This window comes from Lissotriton helveticus, chromosome 4_1 (genome assembly GCF_964261635.1).
Source record: "Lissotriton helveticus chromosome 4_1, aLisHel1.1, whole genome shotgun sequence".
Lineage (NCBI taxonomy): Eukaryota > Metazoa > Chordata > Amphibia > Caudata > Salamandridae > Lissotriton > Lissotriton helveticus.
The window spans coordinates 1407647807-1407658525 of NC_136063.1; positions in this window are offsets into that span (position 1 = coordinate 1407647807).

Consider the following 10719-nt stretch of genomic DNA (forward strand, 5'->3'; position numbering starts at 1 on the left):
TGGTGCTGATATGATATGGTGCTACACTCGGGTATGAAACCTAGAGTCTAAACCGTGAGGTCATTGCTGTAAAGTGATGTGGTCTGGTGTTTGTAGCATACGTGTGCAAGTAGTGTTAGTAGGCGTTTATACCATACAGGGACTGGGAAGCGAACGAGTGAGCGCTACTGTGTGTTGATAGTATACCTGAAGCGGGAAGGGAAGTAGTTACGCATACCGTTGTGAATACTTGGGGATGAAATTGAGATGATTGCTGTAAAATGATGGGCTCTGGGTGCTGTAGTATACGCGTGCAAGTAGTGTTAGTAGGCGTTTATACCATACAGGGAGTGGGACGCGAACTACTGACTGGTACTGTGCATTTATACTATACTGGAAGTGGGAAGCGAAGTACTCACGCCTACAGGTGTGAAAACTCGGGGCTCGAACTGATTGCAGTAAAGTGATGGGCTCTGGGCGCTGTAGGATACTAGCAGCTGTAGTATAAGTGTGTAAGTAGTGTTAGTATGTGTTTATTATATATAGGGAGTGGGAAGCGAACTACTCACCCCTACTGGTGTGAAGACTCGGGGATGAACCATGAGCCCAAATTGTGAGCTCATTGCTATAAACGTGAGGTGCTCTGGGCGCTGTAGTATACCTGTGGAAGAAGTGTTAGTTTATGTGTATACAATATAGGGAGTGGGAAGCTAAATACTTACCCCTACCGGGATCAAGACTCGTGGATGAAACCATGAGCTCATTGCTGTAGTCATGTTCTCTGTGTAGTATTCCAATGTAAGTCATAGTAGAATGTTAGTATGTAACTCTACTAGAATCTAAGTATGTAATGTTAGAATGTAGGGGTGTCATGAGGGGAACCTTGCGGAGTTTGTACTCTGTGCTGGAGAAGACTCTTGTCTTGCTGTCTGCTCCTGTTGGTGGTTGTTTCAGGTCTCTTGTTTTCTTGTAATAAATCTACTTATTGGATCCACTGCTGTCTGCCTCTTCACTACATAAATGTGGCGACATGCGGGAGAAGGTAAAAAGAAAGCACCACTCACCAATATTTCAAAATTGGTTGCGTTGAGCTGAAGACCCGTTTTCTTCGTGCAGCCGTTTCTACTCATGCCAGGGTCGTCGGCTCATTGAACCGTCATCCGACTTCTGGTAGGAATTATATTTTGCGCTTCCTCTGCTTCTTCACTACATTCTGGTAGCTGTACTACACGTGTGTAAGAAGTGTTAATATGCGTTTATACTAACAAATGGATCATGGTCCTAGGGAAGGCGACATGTCAGGTGCAGGTCATACAATGTCCCGGGGTGTGCATTCGTGGGACATTTGTGTTTGCTATTAGAGGGCTGGTGCATGGTTTCCACCCTGCGAAAGCAAATACTTGTTTGACTACTTGAAACGAGAGGAGGAAAACCTTGTATCGCTTTAATAGAGGGGATGCGGATGGTAAAAGTAGAAAGAAAAAAACAAAACAAAAAAAGCGGGGTCTCACCCTTTCTTTTAAATGAGGCCCCTGGTGGGTAATGTTCCGTGGCCAATCCAATTATTATATTGCGGGGTCTCTGTAGGACTGGGAGTCTTAATGTTGCATGTAAATTAGGCACAGAAGGGCACCGAGACATTTTGCAGCCTAGGGGACCGCCACCTTCCCTGGTATTGTTTACCAATATTTCGGGGGGTTCGAGGCCAAATGAAGTCCGGGGATCGCCACACTCCGGGGCTATATTTAAATATGCAGGGTGGTTCTCGGCAGTCCCTGAAGCCTCGTTGGTCCTAGGCAGTGCCTTATTTGTTCGGTAATCACACGGGCAGTACTTATGGTGTTATAAAGTGATACACTCATAGAACTCTTGCAGTTGTACAATTACCCAGGCTTCATTTGTCTAGTAGTCAGTTAGATTATGTTTGGTAGGTGCACTCTAATATTAGATAACTTTATTCTTAAAATCTCTTATAAACAGATGATTTTCACAAAAAATAATCGACAAGTGTTGTCAGAAAAAGAAGACCTACACACTCAGTTATTTATTTGAAAAAAAAAGTAACCTTTATTAAAGCACAAATAAATAGAAACGTAACTTTAATAGTATAATAAAAAAACGTGAGATGGACACCAGTTGAAGCAGCGTAGGAAACCTGCAAGACAAAAAAAAAACATAAGTATGTGTGCTATGTGGAAGAGGTAAAGAAAGGAAGTCCGAATGAAAAGACGATAGTGAGAATGGAAGGGAGGGGGAGTGGGTGAAAGGGAGAAGGGGAGGGAGAGTAAAAAGAAGAGAGGGAGGAGGAGACAGAGCGTTGGCCTACTGCACCCAGCCCTTAGTGTTTACCCTCCCGTCACCCATTTGTCTAGGACGATGGGGTCCGCAAGAAAGAGTGGGGTTCAGCAAGTCCTTAAAATGAAACATGAGGCCAGAGATTATGGGCCATATTATCAAGGAACTGCAATAACATTATCGCCGCTTTAGCGGCAGGAAACTGCAGCTAAAGCAGTAATAAGGGGCTTGATAATATGCCCTTGTAAATTCCCATAGAAGCCCAGGTTCTGGTGTGAACCTGAGCTTCTATGGGAATACACAAGGGCATATTATCATATTATCAAGCCCAGTATAGGCGCTTTAGCAGCAGTTTTCTGCCGCTAAAGTGGTAATAATGTTATCGCCGTTCTTTGATGATATAGTCCTACATTATTAGCTACGGGAAAATTGCTTGCATGCCCCTGTGCACCCAGGGTGCTGCACCCCAGTCCCTCCCCCACACTGTGCTTAATCGTAGGTCTTGCACACTGAGGCTTCACTGCTCACCTGCCACCACCCGTGTGTCCCACGACGTGTTAGTGCAAGTTCCGAGTTCGGGGTACGTTTGTATGGTAGACCAGGTCTCTGGTCGGGGACGGTGTCTTGATACCACGATGGAAGGTGTCAGAATGCCCAGGGCATCATTGTGGGGTCAGCTCCCGCTCTTCCCTTCTTCAGGCAATCAATGGAATGTCTAAAAAGGGAGAAATAATTTAATGGTGGAAACGTCTGGAGGTAAATGAAGGTTTATTTTAAGCTTGATAGAAAATAGGAGTTGAGTACATCCTTTGTTTTTGAAGTACGATCTACCAACTGTTAGTGGTAATCGTGGTTCAAAGAATAGATGGAGTGCTCAAGAATTCACAAGGTTAAATAATTATACGTTATACGAATGTTTACATAGAAAGGAACAGAGCGCATGCTAGAAGCATAATGTGCGCGTGTAATGCATTGGCGGAAGCCTGTGTGCATGTACACTTAGGGGCACATTAGGATGGCGGGCGGGCTTTGCCCGCCTGCCACCCTAGCGGAAATCGGGACCGCCCGCCTAAAGGGCGGGGGTCGCGACATTGCCATTAGGATGCGCCCGCCACAGTGGCGGGCGCATTGCTCAATTTAACATTGTGGCAGGCGGTGCTCACTGCACCACCCGCCACAATGTTAAAAAACAAAAGCACGCCTTTGCACAATCGAAGAGGCAGGCACCGCACGGTGCCTGCCTCTTCGATTATGCAAAGGCAGGGGGGTACCACAGGTTCCCCCGTGTGCCACCCTCTTTGGCCTTCACTCTGGGGGCCCACAGGGGCCCCCCAGAGTGAACATCGCATGCAAGCCATTGAGAAAAGCCCATAGTAATATGGCGGGCGGTGTCTAACAGACACCGCCTCCATGTTACTCGTTTTCCGCCCCGGCCGCAAGGTGACCAGGGCGGAAAACAGGCGGGCGGTGTTTTTCACCGCCGCCTTCCCCTCCGCCATCCTAATATGGCGGGGGGATTTGGGCTTGCGATGTCAGGCGGTTTGCCTCCGCCAGGCCGGCGGTGGCCACCGCCAGCCTGGCGGAGGCAAACCGCCCGACATCGTAATGGACCCCTTAGTAACAAGCTCACTACAGTTTCCTAAAAGCTGACAGCATATGTCTGTAGGGCAGCACTGCCCGCTGGCTCAGGCCTACAGTAAGGACCAGCAGGTCCTTAAAATGAGACAGATGTGACTGAATGAGGTCAGAGATCACATCATTACGCACGGCACATCGCTTTTTCGCACGTGCGCGCTCAGGATGATGCACCCCATCAATTATAGGTTTTAGAAACATTAAAATATGAAATTAACATTTAAAAAACCTTTGAAATTCCCTGAAAAAAAACATAGGTTTTACAAACGTTATAGTTAGGAATTAGAATTTAAAAAACCTTAGAAATTCACTGAAAAAACCATAGGTTTCAGGGACCTTATAATTAGTTGGACATTTGACTCATGTAAAACCAGAGAAATTCGGCAGTTATAGTTAGTTGAGCTAATTATAACTCGCGCGCCCGCAATGCACTGCTGATGACGTCACATACTACATCACTCATGACATGGTCAGTGACATCACTGATGACATCACTGATGACATCACTGATTACATCATCCACGTGATAATCTGATGCACATACTGATGCTTTGATATAAACTTTGATACACCCACTCTAAAATACAGACTACTATTTTCGAAACCATACACACAACAATGCCAGATACTACATACCACAGACTATTTCCTAGGTCTATACACACATCTAGTGACTTATACATACAGTTACTCATCAATACAGTACTATAATATGTACTCATATACCTATACATATAGCAACACTCTACCACTCATCCCTAGAGTTACTCACACACCTAGTCAGTCATTCAAAGAATGAATTAATTACTCATTTACTCATGTATACAGTTATACACACCAACTGAGGTATTTATACACACACCACATCACTTATTTATGTAGATACTAACACATACTTACTGTCTTATACAATCACTGATACAAGCAGACACTCATTTATGCTCCCACTCTTCAAATAACCTACTGTCACGTATAGTCATTTATATACTCCCACACTCACATATACTGCCTTAAAACATATGTAGTTACTCACACATATACCACCGAGACATTCATTTACTCACCAACACACCCATACACACACTCACACAACGATACAGCCCTTCACAGATGCACTCTTGAACCCATACACCCAGTGAATCACTCACACACCTACGCACAAAGTCACACCCACCACCCACCCATACAGATACTCAGACAACAAATCAATACCCTATACAGACACTCATGTAACTACTCACCAATTCATGTAGCCGCTTACACACCAACTGAGAGACTAATACAGACTTTCACACAGTTTAGCCACTAACCCATGCATTGAGTAAGACACGTTTAATCACTCACTTATACAGTCAGTCACGCACCTACTAAATAATCCATTCAGGCACTTGTAAATCCACTCATTCTTCAATACACCTTGGCATAGATATATATGAAAAATATTTAAACTTTACAGAAACACAAATTCAGTGGATGATGTCATCAGTGATGTCATTTGAGATGTCATCAGTGATGTCATCAGTGATGTCACTGACCATGTCATGAGTGCTGTAATATGTGACGTCATCAGCAGTGCATTGCTGGTGTGCAAGTTATAGTTAGCTCAACTAACTATAACTGGCGAATTTCTCTGGTTTTATATGAGTCAAATGTCCAACTAACTATAACGTCCCTGAAACCTATGTTTTTTTCAGTGAATTTCTAAGGTTTTTAAATGCTAATTCCTAACTATAACGTCTGTAAAACCTATGTTTTTTTCAGTGAATATATATATATATATATATATACAACTGGATTTATTTCAGCAATTCATTGCAGCGTGTGGTATGCATGATTCTAGAAACGCCGTTGCAGATGCGTTTCAGCCGCATAGGCTTTCATCAGTGCTTTGTTTCATACCTGGAGTTGATTTAAATCACATGGTGGTACTGTAGCCACTCCCATTGATAAGATGTTTTCAGCTCCTCCTCTCTCCCCGTGCAGTAGGCGAAACACTGTGGTAATGCATCCGCTCGGGGGGAGTGACGCGTTGTATTTTAGTATGAAAGTCCAAAGTTTCTGGCTTCACGCGTCACTCCAGACTGAGAGGAGGTGTCGGAGACCAGTGCCTCCTTCTGGTCAAAACATACAGTCCAATACTCACACAGATCCGAATGAGTCCGACACATACAAAGGATTTTAAACAACTGGATTTATTTCAGCAATTCATTGCAGCGTGTGGTATGCATAATTCTAGAAACACCGTTGCAGACGCGTTTCAGCAGCATAGGCTTTTATCAGTGCCTCGTTTCAAAGCCAGTTCTTGCATCTGGAGCTGATTTAAATCACATGGTGGTACTGTAGCCACTCCCATTGATAAGATGTTTTCAGCTCCTCCTCTGCTTCACTGTGATGTTCCTCGCGCTGGCCTTATACTCGCTGCATGCTGGTAACTGGAGTCCAATGTGGTGGCCCGTTCCGTGAAGGTTTCAACCATACACCAAGTGGCGTCCCAAATACTGTTGTCATCCTGATTTCACTCACCACCAGCCACGAATCCTAGGAGAACAGATATTAAAATTGAAACCAGTTGATTCCTCTGTAGTGCAGTCTACAGCCTCTTCCCCCGTGCAGTAGGTGAAACACTGTGGTAATGCATTCGCTTGGGGGGGGTGGCGCATTGTATTTTAGTATGAAAGTCCAAAGTTGCTGTAGAACTACAGGGGTCTAAATAACGAGTCTCTTGGCCCTATTTTTGCCAACCTTAAGTTCCCCCTCAATACTGATACTGATGCTGCTGCTTCTGAGCTGATTAGCACCATTTTGAAGGCTGTTAACATCCTCGCCCCGGCTAAGCCTCACTACTGCGCCAGGAAATGCCCATTGGCCCCTTGGTTTTCAGACTCTCTCAGACTGCTTAGGCAGGAGTGTAGGAGGCAAGAAAGGTTCTGGAGAGCCCATCCTGGTCCCGATGAGAGGACCAAACACAAAATCCTTATCAAAAGATAAAAGGCCGCTGTCCTGGCAGAAAAACAGTCATATCTCACTAATCTGATATCCTCCCTCAGTTCCCCCAGTGAACTATTTAAAATTATAGATTCACTATCTGTTGTTCAGCACTCTGATCCCATTGTCGCATCTCAAGATCTCTGCGATCAGATATCCTCGTTCTTTCATACCAAAATCGCGGATATCTACACAGCCCTAGAAGCCCTCAATCTAACTCAGGAGCCTGCCCCAGGATCTGTACCCTCCCCCCGGCAGGAGCCGTCCAGGGCTCCTCGTGGAAACTTGTCCAATTTTCCTCTTCTCAATCCCGAAATACTTAATAAACTCCTTGATAAACTAAAATCTGGATCCCCCCCTGGACCCCTGCCCCCTAAAAATGTTGAAAAACTGCATAGAGGTCTTACTTCCCCCACTTTTGGAAGTAATGAACCTGGCAATCTCCAACGGTGTCTTCCCTGCTCCTTGGAAGATGGCCATTGTCAAGCCCCTTTTAAAAAAGGCCACCTTGGATCCCGGGATTCTAAAAAACTTCCGCCCTATATCCCTACTCCCTGCTCCTGCCAAGATGCTCGAGACTCACCTTAATTACCATCTCAGCGCCTTCCTGGACAAACACAGCCTGCTAGATCCATCTCACCATGGCTTTAGGAAGGCGCATAGCACAGAGTCAGCCCTTACAGTGGTGGTCAATAACATCCGCGCTAAGGTCGACAGTGGTCAGGCTACCCTTCTGATCCTGCTCGACCTTACAGCGGCCTTTGACACCCTGTCTCCCACCATCTTGGCCTCTCGTCTTGGTGAAATGGGAGTAGATGGGTCGGCTCTGAGTCTCCTGACATCTTTTCTCAACCAGCGTGAACAAAGGGTCAAACTGGGAAACTTCCTCTCCTCCGCCAAACCCTTGCAGTGTGGGGTCCCTCAGGGCTCTTCCCTGAGCCCTACTCTTTTTAACATATATGTGGCCCCACTTGCTAGGCTTGTAAGATCTTTTGGACTGGAAGTATTGTCGTACGCTGACGACACCCAGATTATGGTCTCCCTCTCTCAATCTGTGTAGAACACAGCTTCGAGTTTCAGGGTCTGCATGGAAGCAGTGGCAGGCTGGATGACCTCAAACTTCCTCAAATTAAATGGGGAAAAGACCGAGGTCCTCATCTTTGGGGCTAAACAAGATATCTGGTCGGCTGACTGGTGGCCATCTGCCCTTGGAATCTGTCCCAAGCCCTCCCCCTTCGCCCGTAATCTTGGTGTAATTCTTGACTCCACACTTGCTTTTGATAAACAAGTAAACAGGACTGTCTCCACCTGTTGTGGTGTCTTAAGGATCCTGCATAAACTTACACACTATCTTGCCCCGGAGGCCCGGAAACAAGTCGCGGTGGCTCTCATCTCTCCCCGTCTGGACTATTGTAACGCCCTCTACTTAGGTATGAGCAAAAGGCTGATCCATTGTTTACAAGTTATCCAGAATGTAGCAGCAAGGTTTGTTGTTGATGCCCCCAGACATTCCTCAGGATCCCTGATCAGAAAAAACCTCCACTGGCTTCCTGTGCAGGCCAGGATAAACTTCAAGGTATTAGTCCTTACCTACCGTGCTCTTCACAGATCCGGTGCTGAAGACATTAGGTCTCTTGTGTCCTTTTACACCCCTGGCAGGGCCTTGCGCTCTGCCAACAAAAACCTTCTGTCTGTCCCTCGAACCGTCAAGGCCAGATGGGGAGGTAAGGCCTTCTTTTCCCTTGCCCTGAAACTTTGGAACATGCTCCCAGCTGAACTCAAGGCTCAGGCGTCCCTCGCCCTTTTCCGCAAGGGCCTAAGAACCTGGCTTTTCGCAGAAGCCTACCCTTAACCTTTTCATCTGTGTTCACCCTTCACTCAGCTGTTTCCGTCTGATGCGCCTTGATGCCTCCGGGCTAAGTTTGCGCTTTACAAATTCCCAATTCATTCATTCATTCATTCACACTTACAATACAACTAACTAAATAAATAAGTATAGGTCAATATACATAATTGATCATCCATTAGCTAAATAATTAGATATTAATAAGTATTTGTTAATTAATTATTACATTATTAATGCCCCACAAAACACCCCTACAAACCCAGCACTTAAAATGCAACTGATATATAAAGTTGTTACACAATTTATATAATTATCAATTAAATAATGAATAATTAATTAATTATTAGTTAATTAATTGTTACTTAATTAACTGTCCACCTTATACCCCTACAATCCCAGCAGCCCACATATAAAATATAACTTAAAAACATAAATATTAAAAAAATTAAATAATTAAGTCAATGAAATAATTTATAAAAAAATAATAATTCATGGCTAATTAATTATTACTTAATTAACTTCCTACCCTATACTCCTACAAAACTACTACCAAACCACTACAACACTATAAATTACTATTAACAATAAAATTATAAATTATAACCCACTTCAAATTACAAACTATATTTAAAAATATTCTTAACAATTCTACAAACAATAATGACACATTACATTAAAATATGAACTAAAACACATTAAGAAAAGTAAACAATGATATTTTTACGGCCTTATTATTGAAAATGAAAATAACAACAACAATATTCTTTAAAATTATATTATTTACCTGGAAAAAAACGATATTCATGACAACAATATTTCTGCATCACAATATATTTGTATCACAATATATTTTTTCCTATATTTTCCCTTGATATTTAAAACTCAATATTTTACCAAATACCCACAGGAAGATTAAATGGTTTGCCCAAATGTCAAATCGGCCAGTGCTGGTCCCCTCTGCTCTAATGTCAGTAGCTTTGGCCATTACACCATATACCGTCCACTGGCTTGCTTGCATATATGAGACTGCAGATCTTGCTTCTGTGTTTGAAGTCCCCAAAAAACAGAGCTTTCCAGTTCAAACGCTGACGTTATTTATTTATGCAATGGGATGCTCTGCCTTTTGGGAATTCAAACAGGGAAGCAAGATGACATATTTATCTGTAAAACAATTGACGACAGCCTGAAAGTTATATGGAGCAATTTGTCAACAAATAAATATATGACATGTTCAATTTAATTGTATAATCTTAAGGTTTTCTATAGAACCAGATGAAAAATATAAAAAAAGCAGCATGCAAGCTCTTGCGACACAAGTGACAAATACCTATAGTGCTTTGATATTGGGCAAACAAGCTCTGCTATCTACACAAGGAGCGTTAGAGGGAACAACCTCAAGGGCGCACTCCACTCAAAACTTCACAAATCAAAGCCCATGATACATGTCACACACCTATTACTCAGTACATGGGATCCTCCTATTTTATATTAAGGGCGGGAACAATTCTTGTATTTATCTAGGAACATCCCCAGTATGTGTGTTGGTGTTTTTAAAAATTAGGTCCAGTCCTCAGGGTAAACCAAAACATGAAATCCAGTATAAGTGGAAAAATATTGTAAGTGCCTCATGTAAGCAACCACCAGGAAGCGATTGGCAGGTTCTCATCAATTTGCCCACTTGATCATCATCGGCAACTTTCCTATATAAACGGAGGAGCCAACACCTGAACAAGTTCGGACGAATGTTGTATGTGTGGGTCCTATCTAACCCGGTTGCATGTGGCACACATCTCAAACACCCCTCCTGGTTAACCAAAGAGGGAGGAGAAAAATCTTACTCACAATAAAAAAATGATTAAAAATGAGTTGCATGAATTTCACTCAACTCCATGTCATTCCATGGAACACAATACCACTCCTAATAAGTACACTCCATTGCACACATTCCCATTCCATGTAATTCCAATACACTCCATACC